The sequence below is a fragment of the Diadema antillarum genome, unplaced genomic scaffold, assembly GCF_040938485.1.
Source record: "Diadema antillarum isolate AM-2024a unplaced genomic scaffold, OU_Dant_1.0 scf00000180, whole genome shotgun sequence".
Classification (NCBI taxonomy): domain Eukaryota; kingdom Metazoa; phylum Echinodermata; class Echinoidea; order Diadematoida; family Diadematidae; genus Diadema; species Diadema antillarum.
Genome location: NW_027271069.1, coordinates 1,530,130 through 1,547,898, shown reverse-complemented (window position 1 = coordinate 1,547,898; position 17,769 = coordinate 1,530,130). Strand labels below are relative to the sequence as shown.

Below are 17,769 nucleotides of genomic sequence, written 5' to 3'. Positions count from 1 at the left end.
ACGTAAGTCAATTTTTCTTTTGTTATGCTTGAAATGTTGAATTGTCCTTTCGCATTTTCTGCTCTCCCTGTTGTTCGCTTCAAGTTGCCAATGTATACACAAGTACTGCAAAAAACTTGTCCAGTTACAGGCACTTTGTGGTTTTTACCAATACATGATACTGAATGCTGTTGTGCGGAGAGCAAGAATAATACATTGTTCAAGCGTAAACAGGAAATAGGGAGTATTATTGCAATTAATTAACACATTGCTCTACATCGACGTAAATGAGCGCTAAACTGATTATTGTTTTAGTAGTAGCCGTGATAAAAGAAATTACGGGAGTACGTACTCGAGCAGAATTCGAATCTACCATCTCCTGACAGTACTGCCTGATCTGCGGACAGGCGTCATCTCCTCTAGACCACGAAGCTTCCGCCGGACAGCAAGTATTGGTTTTATTCCTTGCAGAAAGCAGCGGGTACTGGGTAATTATTTAAATTTATTAAATTCTTCCGTCGAAATGTTTTCCGAGCAACTGATTGACAAATTGCCCTACATCGGCTGTTGATCAATTCAGTGCTTACTTACGTCGATGTAGGGCAATTTGTCAATCAGTTGCAATTAAAACATCTCGACGGAAGAATTTCATGAATTTGGATAAGAGAGTGATACTTGTTATATCATATTGTCTATATCATATTGTATGCTAAATACTAAATAAATCGAAAAACAAAGGGAAGCCCTCTTCATGACGTGATAAGACAGCATGTAAGACTTGCTACATGATCAGTCTATAGTAAACTCAATGACAGAAAAATGATTGCGGAATTACATAACTTGATACATTTTTTCATTTATATCCGGAAACTTTGTTCAAATGCTGAAATAAATTTTCATAGAAAACTTTCCAAGAACTTAGCATAGTATGATAGATAAATGATTTCCATATTAAAGTCGAAATAGTTTTCATGGGTCACGTAAGACTACACAGAAACGAACGTTATCGTCTCTTGTTCTCCATTATGACAAATTTGGTGATTTTATCATTGTTTCCTAATGGAAAGCGTTAGTAGGTAATACATGTAACGTCAACACCAACCCTGCCTGGCTATCAGTGTCTTCATATCTTAAAAGTTAAATTCGTTGTGTAAGTAAATAAAGTCTGTTTATGGGCGGACGTAGCCTTCCGCAAAAGCACCCCTCCCCCTTAAAGCCTGTCCAGGTTTAATCGATCACGGCAGTTTAGACTCCATTTTCAAAACCTTGAAAACTGAAACCAACGAAGCGGCATTTACTGTCAGTCAGTCTGAGGATTGATCATAAAAGAAATGATGATAGCGGGCAAAATCGTCATTGAGTAGATCGAAACTTTACAATATACAGAAGAGGTGCTTCAGAGCTAGTGTACTTGACAACGTTAGCAATCTGGAAATACCCACGAATGAATAGACGCATACAAGTCAAATTTGTTTAAGACGTTTGAATTGATCAATGGATATCGCACGAAAGTTTACATGGAAAAAGCAATCATATAAAGGAATAAAAAAAGTAAAAAAGCCAAACGCAAAACAGGAAAAAAAAAGAAATTCGGAAGGCGATGGAGTGAAACCTCCCTTCATGTTCACAAGTTGACGAATGATAGAGTAGTATCAAAGAGAATAGTGTAAGTTTCATTAGAATTCAATGTGGAACAAAATCATGAAATTGGAATATAGTACGTGCTTTCATGATTCAGTGATGTCGATTGCATATATATATATATATATATATATATGTATATATATAAAGTCGCCAGACATGGATTTTTAGGTAGGGGCAGATTCTGGAAGAGCAGACTCTAAGCTTTGAAATGATGCATAACTCATTTCAAATGAACTTCCTTAACCTACCTAAAAATGGAAAGAAAGCACATACTCTGCAAAAGTGGGAACTGAGGAAAGAGGCTCTAAATTACAGGGTCTATTCAATCGCTTAATCTTTCACCAAGCCGGTCTTATAGCTGTGCGATGAAAGGGACAAAATACAGGATGTCAACCATGCACCGGAGTACCAACAATGAAGGGATTATCAAATTAAACTGAAGTTGAGCATGTTCTATTTACACATTCTGTCCATGATTAATGCCAACTTACAACACAATAGCATTACTTTTCAAAAGTTATTAGACTTGAAAGTGAAGAGTGCACAAAGGATTTCAAGAAATTAAAAGGGGCCTCCAAAACATTCCTGATCATTCTACACTCTCTCCCAAAATGGGGTTGTAGAAAAACTACTGAAAACACACTGTCCCATTCGTGTTATGATCCCAAACTAAAGAATATTGTAGAAGAAAGATAGCTCTTTCAGAAAATATGAAAAACTCAAGATTGAATTAGTTGACCAATTTTTCCTGTTTTGAGTCCTTACGTAAAATCAAGGGGTGCGACTTTTTATTTGTTTAGTGGTGCACGGTCTCATATACATGTACATATGTATGAGATATACATTAATATATTCGAATGAAAATGAAAGAAGTGTACTTGGTGTTTGTGATCAACCTGTTGTGGAGTTGCAAAACCTCAACAGCTATTTTTTATGGAGGAGGGGCTTTGTATACAGTCATTTATAGAGTATGATAGCAACAAAACCATGTTTTAGTAATCTATAACATTTCGAATAAATATTTGAAAGGTGACTACACCACCACCTCGTCTCCCTTGTGACTGATAATCTCGTTACTTGAAATCATGTGAGAAGCTAAAACGTTATGATTATTGAATTATGTCAGCACGTAATTGGATTTGAACAGTTATTGAGTGTAGGCCCATAAATATATGAAAGACATAGCCACAACATACAGACACTCTAAGATAGATAGACAGACACACACACACATACACACACACAGACACAGACACACACACTCAAAATGAGGCAGAATCAGTATCGTTTTCAGCGACAAATGCCAAAATACCTTGGAAAATGAGGTAGTAAGTTTATTCAATGATCCATATACTGCCTCGTCCGCTTTCCAAATATGCATAGATTTTGCCTTTGATACACAAGTTCAAGGGTTAGTGGCAATGAGAACAATTTAATTTTGATATGAGAACCGAAACATTGTTCCATAATTGGGGGACTTAGAGATTTCGATGTGAATCACCTATGCTGGTTGTCGTTAGACAAAATTATAAAAAAAGTCTTCAACAAAGCACAAATACAGACAAGAGGGTATAAAGCAATTAATCAAAATAAAGAGACAGCATTGATATGGAAGTGTTCAAACTAATCATGTATATTCTGACATGGTTTCTAAAGGTCTAAATTGTCTTCATGTGCCACCACTTTCTTCAAGCCGTTGGAAATTAAACAAAATCAATCACGTACAGATTCGTAGTTTCATACACCCACACACAGCTGCTCAAGAGTTGCCAAGTAGATGCGCACGCAAGCTTGGTGGCCATTTCTCCACTGACATCAACAGGCAGACTTATCAGCTTTGAGAATTCTGAACTTTCCCACAATGCACTGGACAAGTTCTATTTGATCTTCACCCACACAATATCGAGACTTGGCATATGATTTCACGTTTTTACACCTGGAAATAAAGCGAAGTTTCCTAATTTTGGCGGAGGTGTTGTTCCTCATCTAGTTAATCTAGTTGGAGTCACTGTTTAATGTTGCTGCTAAAGAGGGACTAATGAAGAATTTATTATCATTTATGTCACCTAAAATTGATTAAGAATGTATTTTGTCGTATTGTTCGTTGCCTGTTTCTTGCTCTACCAGCCTTTGTTCACTTCCTCAACTTCGGAAAGCAACATGACGTGTAAGTATTTTTTTCTTTTTAATTTTTGTTTAAACAAATATTCTCCAACAGATCATTCACACTTCTTGCTTCTTACCTTTTTACTTATTTGGTGAGGCATACATGCATTTGTGAGAAAACACGCGCACACATACACACAAAAAGCTAACAAATCTAGTTCCGATATTTCATTCGCTATTTTGCTTTATATTTGTGGTAATTAAAGCACTGATGTGTCCTATACGTTAACCTTCTATTTAGTTGAATAATATTGATGCTTTGTTTGATGATTATACTAGTGTCCCTGTCGACTCTTGATATTCGGTACAGAAAGTAAAGCGACGAACACTGAAAGAAAAACAATAATTTCTTTACACACAATGTCTACAAATGGCACAGTACTAATGATTTATGAATGCTTAATGACACAATCTTTTTTTTCTCTCTAAATATTAACATTTACTTGCAAGTATGCCTTTGCACTACTTTTCTGTCCTCCTGCAGATTTTACTCTAAACTGCTCGGAGAAGCCATTAGACCTGGACATATGGTGTAATACAGCATACATCGCCAACAATAGTTGGGTTATACAAGCTCCTCTAGGACGGCGATTTCTCATAGAAATTAAATCCATCAATAATGGATTTATGGGATTCGATATACTGGATGTAATATCAAACAGGACGTTTCAAACTCTGATTAAGAAAGGCGAGTTGCCGCACCCCGTTTTATCTCTGGCGCGTGAGACAAAGCTGAGTTTATGGAAACATATATAGACCTGGTGAAGCGAATTTCAAAATGAACGTGAAGTGTTTAGAGGGTAAGTATCAATTTACTCGTATAAAATCAGTATCAGTGTTTATTTATGAAGAGCTTGCTTCCAAAAAGCGCTGAATCCATCATTTTTATTGGATTTAGCGCCTTTTAGAAGCAAGCTTTTCATAATTCTTATTTGCTCCGTTGTTTTTCCCCAATCAACGTGCACAATTTTTTTCTTATCTCATTTTCTTGCCGGAAAATAGATCCATGTATGTGTTAACAATTTAAAAGACAACACAATGATTCGTATAAAAAGAGCGTGTAAAAGCAAAAATGTCACCAAACCTCATTTCTTATACAAAAATATTCACGGTACTGGTTTAGAACAACAGACAGCAGAACCCGATGACTTAAAATCAAATTGCACTAAGTTTGGTTTCCAAGTTTCAGCATTAAACATAGTAACAATTTTGTTACCAATTTAGTCACGCTCACGGATGCGAGATTCTTACCAATGTAGGGCTTCAAGTTTAGATCTTCCGTAATTAGTCGTGGTATTTACAGTTACCACGTTTCCAGCCAGAAATGTATTTTTTTTTATTACTCTCTATCGATGCACTAGTTACCTATCGTACAAGCAAATTACCCCCCCCCCCCCCGACTTACAAGAAATTTGCAGCCTTCTGTGAAACTCCGTAATGGTGTCAATTGGTAAACGCTTTTGAAGCGATGCATCATCTGTTTGTGGTTTTGTTCATATTAATTGTCCTAAAAATGGTAGTATTGCGAAGGAAAAGATGATAGTAAACATGGATGCATCTTTTTCTGAATGATAAGAAATACCTCGATAAACCGTTATTCTGTGAATTCATACTCAATCAACATCTTCACTGATAACTACTGCTCGTATCTATTCCCCCTATAGTTTATGTAAATCAGTTGTCGACATGGACAATTTGTGAAACACTTCATTGTAAACTGTATATCACTATTGATTTTTTTCCCAGCAGTCTGAATTAGTCTAAATTTTAATGTTTTTTTTTTCTGAATAAACATTTATGTTCTGCGGAAAGGGAACACTGTAAAAACATCGGTGTTAGATTTAACACCATGGGTGTTAAATCTAACACCGATCAAACTTCAATAGAGGACCACACCCACAGGTGTTGAAAATGAATTGTGACGGTGTTAAAAAGTGTTCGCCTGGCACTTCGTGGTGTTTATTTGACACTGTGGCTGGTGATATTTTTGACACTGCGCTAGAGTTAATTCAATAATGACACCGCATGGTGTTGATTTGATATTGGTGGTGTTAATTGCAATGGTATAACATCCGTCCAGCTTCAATAGGGGACCACACCAACTGGTGTTACTGTGGTGTAAATTTGTTTACACATTTTTTCAAATATCAAGTACTTTATCGGAAAATTCTTTATCGTCTTGTTGAAGTTCAAAATTAATAAGAAGTGCAGTAACTAAGAAACTATTCAAAAAACAATTTTAAATTTTTAAATGACACCCGGAGGTGTTAATATAACACCATGAATGAGCACCGGAAATTGAACACCAGCTCGGTGTCTCATATTTAACATCGGACTTTTTGCAGTGAAGGGTTGGCTTCGTGGCAGTCTTCCACCCCTCAAAATAAAAAAAAAAATAATGATAATACAGTGTAATGAAGGACGATACAACTCATATTTCATAGAGATTGTAACCAGTTGAATAAGCGCATCAAAGTTTTCAATTGGGTCAATCTAGAAAAACCTCGATCTTCATAGGCGTCAATCCACCGCGACAGGTAGCTTAACGAAACGGTTGCCTCTCTCGTTAGTTATTTCTTCCCTATATATGCCGTTCTCGTAACACCCAGCTGTACAAAATACACACTAATCTCTGGTTTATACCTCTTGGGCCTATTTCATTTCATGCCGAGATCGTGGGCCATGTTCACTCTATAGTGTCTGTCTCATGAAATGTATGACTCTTTGGTTGTGTGACTCGTGCGTGTCGAGCTCGTGCACCCGAGCCAAAGACCCACGAATCATACAGCCCATGAGTTTGACATCAAGTAAAACAGGTCCGCGAGATAGACACTAGTTTGTTCAGATGTATCATCCTTGTCAGTGTTTGACGATATAAACTTTAAAACGATTATGAACTTTCAAGTGGGTAAGTGGACTAAATATCACATAAATGTTTAAGTAACATTGAGAGAAAAATTAAAAAAAAATCTGAAATTAACCCCTGGCCTCATGTATGTATTTGATATGAAATCAAGAAGGGTGTTTAACTGTCTTCGCGAGAAAAATGTATTTCAGCAAAACATAGGAAGGAATGTGATATCTTTCACGACATTCATCAATAAACGTTGTGAATCCGTGGTAGCCTAAAAATTTCTTTTATAGATTATTGATGATGTCAATAGCTTCATTTCCAATTAACGGAAACGATATGTTTATGTTATTTTTTATTACATTATCGGTTTGGAAGCATTTCGAACAAAATTAATTGAATAAGTAAAATAAGGTCCATTTTACGAAAACAATCATTGAATGAGGTACGTCTACTTGCACAATATCAAAACAAACTGACTTTGTCGTTAAGGCACAACATCAATTGCTATTCGTGTGTTTTGTAGTCTCCTACATCATTCTTGTCCGAATTGATCAGCCGTGAATTAGAACTATCGTTGTTGTTAACAGAGAATAACCACGTTCTGCATAATTTACTTTATTAGTTCCGTTTGTCGGTTTTGGAAGCTTTTCGAACAAAATTGAATAAATAAGTAAAATAAAGTCCACTTTACGAAAACAATCACTGAATGAGGGATGTCTACTTTCACAATATCAAAACAAACTGACTTTGTCGTTGAGGCACAACATCAATTGCTATCCGTGTGTTTCGTAGTTTCCTACATCATTCTTGTCCGAATTGATCAGCCGTGAATTAGAACTATCGTTGTTCTTAACAGAGAATAACCACGTTCTGTGTAATTCACTTTATCAGATCTGTTTGCCCTCAAAATATGCTAGGAATATATCATATCATCTTGTGATACAAGCAGTTAAAAACACTTTTGGGACCCACGCGGATATCGGCATTTTCTATAGAGTACCGAAGTGAGTTTCTTCTTCCTGTATTTTTGTTTATTATCTATACCAAGAAGAACTTGATATTTTATTTTCATTGACAATTAAAGGGATCGTATAGTTTTGGTTGAGACCTAATTTCGGGTTTCTAACATTTTTGGTGAGATAATGAGAAACCTCTAATAAAATATGAAAGAGCACGTAATTCTAAGAGGAATTCAACATTTATTTGATGAAACTTGGTTTTGAAATGGCTGAGATATCCAAAAGAGAACAATAATTATTCTAATGAAGTGTGGGACCCACAATTTACTACGATCGCTTTGCTTTACGTTGTTCTTGGATTTTTCAGTCATTCCAAACCCGATTTTCATCAAATAAACTTTAAGTTCTTCTTAAATGGCGTGCCTCGTACTGTATCACAAGTGTTTTCTAGGTATCTTGCAAAAAGTTATAAGCCCAATTCTCATCTCGATCAATACTGTACCACCCCTTTAATGCCTTAAGAATCTTGTTCTCTTTTACATACTCGCATTTAGACGAAGCAGTATCTATAGAGTCCAGAGTGTCTTGAATTGTATTTGGCTGTTGGAAAATTCTCATTTGAAAAATGAGAAATGGATTCAACATAAAAATCACAAGTGCAACTTTATTGTCACTTATGCTAAATTCATTCAATTTCAAGAAATGCCGTTGGTAAAGCTGGTTGCCGGACGCTCTCCGCTGGATGGCTTGGTGGTCTTGGAGTCAGACATGATGTGCTATGACGGCTTCAACCTCATAGCTGCTGACTTAGTCTGCAGAGAGCTCGGCTTCCGAGCGGTAAAAAATTATACGGCTGAAATTATTCCAACCACAGCACCGTCGGACAACACTCAATGGCTTTCATATTCTACAGGTAAGACTAACTGTAATATTCTGCGTAAAGATTAAAAACAAAATGTATATTAAATGTTTACATAGTGATTCGTGAAGAAACAGACGAATATACAAAATTGAATTTACACGCAAGGTTCGGAATACTCGAGTAAAATTCTCGAGATAGGTCATTGCTACGAATTTTCCGCTGCTCCAACTTCCGATCACCTTGGCGTGGCAGAATTTACGGAGATATGATAAACGTTTATTCACACCGGCTAATGTCTTTACTAATTTTCGATGTATCAATGCACAAGTTGTCACCGTGGAACAGTAAATGACTGTCTATCAAACAAAACTGAGTGTAGCCGGAACAAGGCTGTGAGACTCAGATGCCAAGGTGAGATTGAACATGAAAAGTTTTAGCAATTTATCAGTTTATTATGTATGTATGAGGCATATTATCATAATATTATCTCTCTTTTTTTGGAGGGGGGGGGGTTGGCGGAAGAGTAATGTTTGTAGGTTTGTATATTTGACGTGTTCTCATCTTGCTCTTATAAAGACATGGACATAAAAGCCAAGACAAGATGATAAATACGAGAAGTTGACTGGAAGTAAGACACTGAATACTAGTAAAAACAGAAAGATGAATAGCTTGTCATAAATGAATTGCTTTTAAGAAATAGGATGACGTTTGCTGACTTTATTAATCACGCCATTTTCAACTGTTGCTTTAAAAAGGACGTAATGAGCATTTATCCCTCACCAATAGACGCTTGACTGAATCTAAACAACAACGCCGACTGTCCGAATATTGGTGTTTATCTGCTTATCTGTTATCTATGGTTTGTGTGATATGTTTGGGGGAATAGAGTGGAACTAATACAGTCACACATAATGTATATTCATCTGATAGTGTGTTTGCATGTGTAGACATTTTTTTAGTGCCTGATATGGTTTGTAATTTCCATGTGTGACTGTTTAATTCATGTTTAAGAATAGATATAGATTCATGTAGTTTATCACGGACACAACATAATGTGATAGCTTAAGAATTTTCACAGAAATATACAATTATACGAGACATTATTATGCTCGCGTGATGTTACCTCAAAAGCGTCACATCATTCAACCTTTAACTTATCAAAAGAAGGTCACATGTTACGTGTGGTTCAAGTACATAACATACAAAATAAATATCAAACAGAAAATCTTGTTTTTGTCTAACAAACCTTTTGCGGGTTATCTCTGAAAGTGGAATGTCATTTGGTTTCTTCACAAGGGTTGATAGTGTGATAGTATAGTTATATCCGCTAAATCGGCGTCTGAGGATTCTCTTTGTTAAGACTCTAAATCTCAGCTAGCCATTTTTGAGCGCCAAGAAATTCCCCTCCTACATTCATGTCCTGAAAATGTTATAAAGCTCCTTCGTCTTGTCAGATTATTCTGTTCAAATGCTAGGTCGTCATGCATGTACATATTATGTATGCTGTTTTCAAACAATGAGAAATTAGTCTGCATGAAAGCACGGTTCGTTTGAAATAAACAGATGCATTTATATTACTTCAACAATCGGGATTTTATGAAGTGATTTATTTTGAATAGTGTCAGCAGTAGAATGTCATAAGTGTGGATCAATAACCATTCAGCGATTAGAAATCACCTGTAGATTTTAACAATCACATCCTGTATGAACACAGAACCTGGATTTCTTGGATGCTACCGGGACGATCGTCGCTCCTTTCAGGCTTTATATGTTCCTGGATTTAACGTTCATTCTGACGAAGAGTGCGTGTCTACCTGCAGACGAAAATCCGAAAACCATGACATTGCTATTGTCAATGAAAGGAACTGCACATGTTATCAATCAGAAGCGTTTGCCAACTTTATTTCTGACGTGAGCAGTGCTCATTATTGGACACCTAAAACCAACAAAGAACTTGAACCCGGTCCGCAAATCCATTGTTTGTTTGACCGTGAGTATTAAAACGTGTGTCCTATGAGAGTAAGAAAACTTCCCTCATGTCATTTTTCTCTCTATATAACACTGTGTGCTTTTTATCATATTGGTAACATGTCGGTTACAATAACGGCACTGGTTGTCATACTTTGTATTACACCTGTTGATTTACCACAGCTTCTGAGATGAGTGTGACATTACCGGTACTTCAAAATGTTCAACGTACATTATAATCACTTGAAGTGAAAGTTAACTGTTATTGCTAATACCTGTTAAAAGAATCTTGAAGACGCTAAAATAAATAATAAACTGTATTACATATTTTCTGCTTATACTTAAAAGCGCACCCAAAAAGAGGCAGTTATAATTACGTGGGTTTTCATTTGGGGCAATTTGTATATTGATAATTCACAAGATGTTCATACTTTCTTCACTGCTGTTATATTATCACAAGATTTATCCAAACAATTTAAATTCAACTGTTTTGAGGGTTGCGACAGCAGAAATAAGTAATTCAAGATAACCGTAAATTATATATTGAATTCTTTGTATTGTTTTAGTATTTCTCTTCATTTTTCTTATTCTTCTTTTTAAACATTTGTTTATCGGAATTTCTCTTTCTTCTTTATCGAAAGTTTCTGTCGGGTTTTGTAAGCATCCCGGTCCTGTGTCTGATGGTTTTTGGGACTCTAATATCACGAGCTTTGGATCTAAGATGACTGTTACTTGTGACGAAGGGTTCATGTTGAATGGCAGCGCGACACTGCAGTGTGTGGGACTACCTGGATGGTCAACTTACCTCCCTGTTTGGAACACATCAGATCCGTCTTGCCGGGCAATCGAAAATGCAACACACGGTCTGTTGTACAAATTCATTTTACAGTTTATAAGTGGGAGTATAATAGAGAAATGAGACAGTTGTTCATTTCGATATATAAGAAGTCGAGGTGATGGCTATTATGCCATCTGACATACCTACTATTCTCCTCCCCCATAAAAAAAAAAACAACAACAACAAACAAACAAATAAATTCAATTTTATATTTTCTCTTCAAACTTTGAGAAAGCATAGTTATGATGACATCTATAGAGCATTTATTAGAAAATTGAAGAAGATTTGCTCAATTTGCTGTTATCTATTTCAGTATATTGAGTTATTCATACATTTCCTATTTCATACACATATACAATAGCTTCCAAAAGAAATGGTTCAATAGGCTTGTAACTCATGATTGTGATTTTGTTAAGTCATGTGAAATGTGTGCTCATTATCTGCATTTCCTGTTATCACTACTAGTATTCTATGTCTTAACTGTTGATTATTTTACATCGCGATGAGTCATTTGATTGCTTTTAAATGTCCCCATGTCTTCTTGTAACTTTTATCCAAACTGCCCGACGGAAGTATCCTTTTGCTTGAAGTGAATTATGAACGATGCGCATGGTAATAATGTTTTCAATTAAAATACTTTGTCAGAGATATTCGTCTGCCTCTTATCGCGCTAGTCCGTTAGTCGTGTTAATACATGTTTACGTATTTTTGTGAGTTTTGTCACAGATATTGAGTGGCATGACGCCGAAATCAGCACAACGATAGCACAAATCACAGACTTCACTTCAAGTGAGTACTGTAATTGCACATTTCGTATGTTATTTGAACTGAAGTATTCATGTTGTGAGAATGAGTATTCATGAAGTATTTACAGTATGCTGTACGTGTTATAAGTAGGATCCTACATCAGTTAAAGAACAGTTTAATGATAATGACCTGTCCCGTTTGAGTGACGTTTTTGTGGTCATGTCTATAATCTAAGCCATCATTTACGGAGGGGGGCTTAACAGTATGCCTATAACCGTAGTTGATTTATGCGCTGTCGTCCTTTATAATGCACCGGATTCCTTTCATATAAGTCATTTAATCATCGTCTTTTCTTCTCATTTTTCAAGGGTTTGGGATTCCCCAAGATATGACTGACATAATTTACAGTGTCTTAAAACCAAATTCGTCTATGGTGGATGCATTTCTAACAGTTTACCATCGTTTTTCACATCGTGTCAACCCCTTTCCCTGTAATAAGTGATTTGTGGATATGTGGTACAGAACGACATTATGTTAAACATGTTGCTTGACGCCATAACTAGCCTGAAACACTGTTCACCTTGAAACACAGGTCAAACTTTCGTTACGGTTCGCCTTAAAAAAAAAGGAGGTGGCATAGAGGCACATTTTTTCTTTTCGTTGTATGATGTCATGGAAACGTGTAGACTAAATGAGTATATTACCCAGAGCAGTGAGTTATCTTGAGCGTGCACTTCCTACTCCCTTGTCGTCTGCTTTTGCCACTGAAGAATGGACGGCTTTGCAAGAAACAATGGACACAGCTTTTCCAGGTGAGCATCGTGTCGTTAAATGAAATCAGTACGTTCATTTTTTTTTTTTATTTCTCATTAAAAATAATTTTGGTTTGTCCAAAACCCTGAAGAAAATGTTTAATGTGTCGAATGCTAGTACGATTAAAGGTTGTTAGAGGACGGTATTGCATTTTTTTTTTCGTATTTCAATTATAATGGAATATTATTATGAGTATTATACATATATACATATATAACTATTATTACGAGTTGAATTCTCATGAAGTGGTAGACGAGGTGATTTGTTTTTATATGCGATAAATTTGCCCGTTCGACAAATTCTTCCATTTCAAATCCTTCGATTTTTTAAAAAGAATCAATAATCTTCAAATTTTAGTTGTATGCTACAATGATATTATGTATTTATTAGACTTCTTTCACCCAAGAAGATGAACTGAAGAGCCATATTGTTTAACAAAATTGTGTCTATTGGCCGTTCTTTTACCGTTACGCTTGTATGATTATGGACATAATAGGACTATAATGTAAACAACTTTAAACCTCGGAGCTTTACAATCTTAGTAATGAAAATGCGGGAAATTCAATAACTGAATGTTGATCACGCATTTCAGATGACATGTTTCTATATTCATTAGGGATCGGTGATCGACAAAAAAAAGGGGACACAATTAATCACTTGCACGTCATACTGCTTCAGTGCCTCGTGCCTCGTTTATAGTCCCTGTCCATAGGTCTGTGTGTGAAATTCGTGCATGTTTGACTCATTGGCATAGAACGGATTAAAAGAAGTTTGACCCCCTCCCCTCCCCGCCCCCCCAAACGAAGAAGAAGAAGAAGAAGAAGAAGAAGAGATGCTAAGAAGATCATAGCATGTTTGCAAACATTCAATCATTATTTGATGACGAATTATCTATTTGATGAATTCTGTTTGTCAGTTTCTGGAGACCTGGAGACAAAATATACTGCACTGACTATTGGATCCCCCGTCTGTTTCGCTGTTTTAGTACTTTCCATTTTATCTATCGCTTGGTGCAAACATCGCTGGAAAAAGTGAGTGAGAGCACATCCTTTTCTCTTCGTTATCTTTGTGTGTTTACCCAATATAAATAAATAAATGAATGAATAAATGAATAAATGAATGAATAAATGAATAAATAAATAAATAGAAAAAATATATATATATGTATGTATGAAGAGTTTGTTCGCAAAAACCGGTAAGTCCATTTTGTTCAATTCGTTTAATTCACGATTTTTTGTTACACTCTGTTGGCGTAGAACGCGAATGTTGTAGAGAGCATGCCGGTTACCTACGTAATAAAAGGTTTAATCTTTAGAAATCTACACAAAGGTGGGACAATTTGACATTTTGTACTCTTCAATGTGTTTTGCGGCAAAAACCGATAAGTCCACTTCTCATTTTGTTGCAAAAGCCGATAAGTCCACTGCTCGCAGTATAAAATCGGTGCGTTGCAAGTCTTCTCAAGTTGTTAGCAATGCTCATGAAGTTTAGCACACACACATTGGTTTTGGGATGGAGATGTGCAAGACATTTTATTTTTGTCGAATGTATTGGAAACTGCGTTGCCAAGGTGACGGCATATTATGACCATAAATCACTGAATAGCGTTTTTGGTAATCGAGGTACTTCCGCATGTTTCGAGCAATGATCATGAAATTTGGCGCGCACATTGGCCTTTGGTAAATGTACAAGTCACATTCTTTCATGGCTCAAAAACTGCGTTTCCATGGTAACAGCATATTACGGCGATTGATCGGGAAAACATTAGGGATCGAAAAAGTTCCTCCTTTTTCAAGCAAACTGCTTACGAAGCGTGGCACACAAATATTAGTGTCGGGATGAAGACGTGCAAGACATTTTTCGAATGTGTTAGAAACTGCGTTGCCATGATAACAACACATTATGGTAATAACGATAATCATGTAAACGGCACATCATGACAATAAATCGGGAAAAATATTGTGGATCGCAGAACCTCCTTATTTTCTCAAGCAAATGCTCACGAACTTTGGTACACACACATTGGTGTGGTCAATGGTGGTGGTGAAGACGTTTTTTGAATGTGTTGGAAACTGCGTTGCTATGGTTACCAAATATCATGAAAATGAACCAGGACAAAATATTTGGATCAAAGTACTACCTCGTGTTTTGTAGCAATGCTCATGCAATTCGGCACACATGCTGTTCTTTGGAACAAGGGAAGCAGGACACCATGTTTCGAATGTGTGGAAACTGCGTTGGCATAGCAACGGTATATTTCATTTATTGCGCTCCCGTTTTCGTCCCGGGTTGGACGAAAGCTGGGTAGCCTCTAGAAGATTAGTGTCATGCACGATTGCTGAGATCAGCACGCAGTAGTCGCGACGCTGGCGCTGCAGCCTGCACGCTTTTAGCGGTCGGGATATCCTGCGTGTATGTAGTCCAATATAGTTACAGTACAGCATGCATAACGCAGCATAATCAATTAAATCACCTGACACATATACGAAATGCTGATTGGTTAATGTGGACTTACCAGCTTTTGCAACAAAACGACAAGTGGACTTATCGGTTTTTGCCTTAAAACATTGATTTTAGACTGAAATAATTCGAGTTATATTGCGTTTTGTTATAAACTGATTATATCTTCAGATTGGTCTCACAATTCCTTAAACCACGGTATACGTCGATTAATTTTCATGAAAATGGACTTGATAATTCGGTTTTGCGAACAAACTCTTCATATTGCTTATTTACCGTGCAATCCATCATGTATTTTAATTTTTGACATATTATAGACACTCAAACTAATGAAGAAATATCTCGTACTGTTCCCAGCGCTGCCTCAAACACAACAGTTTTTCGATGAAAAAAGAAATCAAACAATCTTTCAATGCCTTAAAGTTACCACAGAAAGTAAAAGTACTTCATGTTTCTCACATTTGCAGTATGAAAATTTTGTTCCAGAAATCTGCGTAAAAAACCCCAAACAAATGTTGATTATTTTTTCAAAGTTGTTTCCACACGAATCTATGTTTAGATTTTATTACAACGACGTATATTCCCCCAAACCTTTCATCTCGTATCATTTCTTTTTACTCAACAGAAAACGTAGGCACCTAGAAAATTCAAATAAATTAAGTACCCAGCCATTGCATTCTATCAATACCGACGCGCTGCATCGCGCTTTGTCGGAACATCTTGGCAACAAAACTAATCAGGAGGACGTGCATCACATCTGCCAGAACCGCACAGAGGTAGTCACCTTGGATTATATTGTTGAATATAGCAGTTCGTTACTTTCGAACGGACCTCCATAGAGTACTCCCTGGTTTTATACCGAGGAATATACATGGCTTTTGAAATAACGAATTTGTTTCGCAGCAAGTGTTATATAAACTATTTTTTCTATAAGCAAAGTTAACTCTTAATTGATGTTCAAAAGAATAACGTATGCATTTTAGAAACTCTACTTTGAATCAATCACACTTTTGTTACAAATCTACCAGAAATTTGATTTTTTTGTTCGTGCTTGGTTTCCAGGTAAATTGTCACTCCAATATCACGTGCTTCTGCCTTTCTCTGATACAGTGCATGGCACTGATATTTATTACATAATAGTTATGTAGGCAGAAGCCTCGTGATGCCATATATTCGGTTATTCAGGACGAAAAATCTCATATCAGTTACCATGTTGAATACAAGTTGTTGTTTTTTTTCAAACACATTGCGCATCTCTAGAAATAAACGTAAAAGTTAATGTCAGCGAAAGAACACCAAGCATTAACATGCTACCCTCTACTCTTTATTGTCCTTGATAGGATCACACTCTTGAAGGGCAAGTGGTCAGCGATCTACTGAACACAATTTCGCGACCTCTCAGTGACGTCATACTTCACCGAGATAGTGAAGATTTTGCGCAGTATCAAGACATCACATCTAATGTCAAGAAAGAGCTATACATGGACATGACAGGAAATGTGAAGAAAAAGGAAGATATCAAATTTGTTCAATATAGGAACTTCGCTACAACTGAAAACGACATTGATGAAAACGGTTACATGCTTTCCAACGTTGGTAAACGCAGACCTATGAGTTGCGAACAGGAAAAGACTATCTACATGAACAATGCCATATCATTTGGATCAGAGATCAACAGAGATGTGTCCATCCAGTTCAGACCGGCAGATAGCGCTGTTAGATGTGAGGTCTCTGAACGGTCAGTTTACGAAGATATTTTATCAACTTCCAACCAATCCGCACCCTTAAGAGAACCACACCATGGTCACGAGTACGCTACTATCGAGAGAAATGAGAAACGTGACCCTCTTGCGATAGGTCTAAACAATTCTCTTTATTCTGTGACAATATACTCCAGCAAGCAAAGGGAAGAGCGCGAGTTGGATGAAAATGGTTATCTTGTTCTTGAAGCATGTGCTGGTGAAATCGCCGGAGATCAGTATGTGGAGATGGACAAAGAGGTACTCACCACAGCATCTTTATATGAAGATATTCTTTTCCCCCAGAACAAATCTCCATAGCCAAAATAATTCCAAAGGCTAACTTATGTAAATTGCAATGTATAGAAAAGCATTGTTGTGCTGAATCAAATGTGTTTTGTGTTCACCCATGCACATGTGCAATGTCTGAAATGCCGAATAAAATACTACTACTACTACTACTACTACTACTACTGATAATAATAATGATATTGATAATAATGATAATCGATTGAAACCTAGAAATTTAGAGATGCTTCGATTCCTATCTGTGATTGAATATGGAATAAGGTGACAAACGCTGGAAAGTGTTATACGTCATTGATTCCCCTAACTCGTGGGGAAAACGACAATTTGAAAAGGCTAGCTATTTATAGTTGCTGCGCCTCCTTTTTTCAGTGTGGTCCATGAAGTGTAGTTTCCATAGCATTTAGAAGATCTGTTCTCATCATAATTGGGGA

At 36.5% G+C, this 17,769-nt stretch overlaps 1 long non-coding RNA gene across 1 annotated transcript; it reads left to right on the top strand.

Moving 5' to 3' along the window:
• Window positions 1–11,908: 11,908 nt before the first annotated feature.
• LOC139723076 (uncharacterized) lies at window positions 11,909–13,861 on the top strand. The gene is made up of 3 exons (XR_011710317.1): window positions 11,909–12,059; window positions 12,788–12,829; window positions 13,747–13,861. It is a non-coding gene; the product is annotated as an uncharacterized lncRNA (long non-coding RNA).
• Window positions 13,862–17,769: the final 3,908 nt, after the last annotated feature.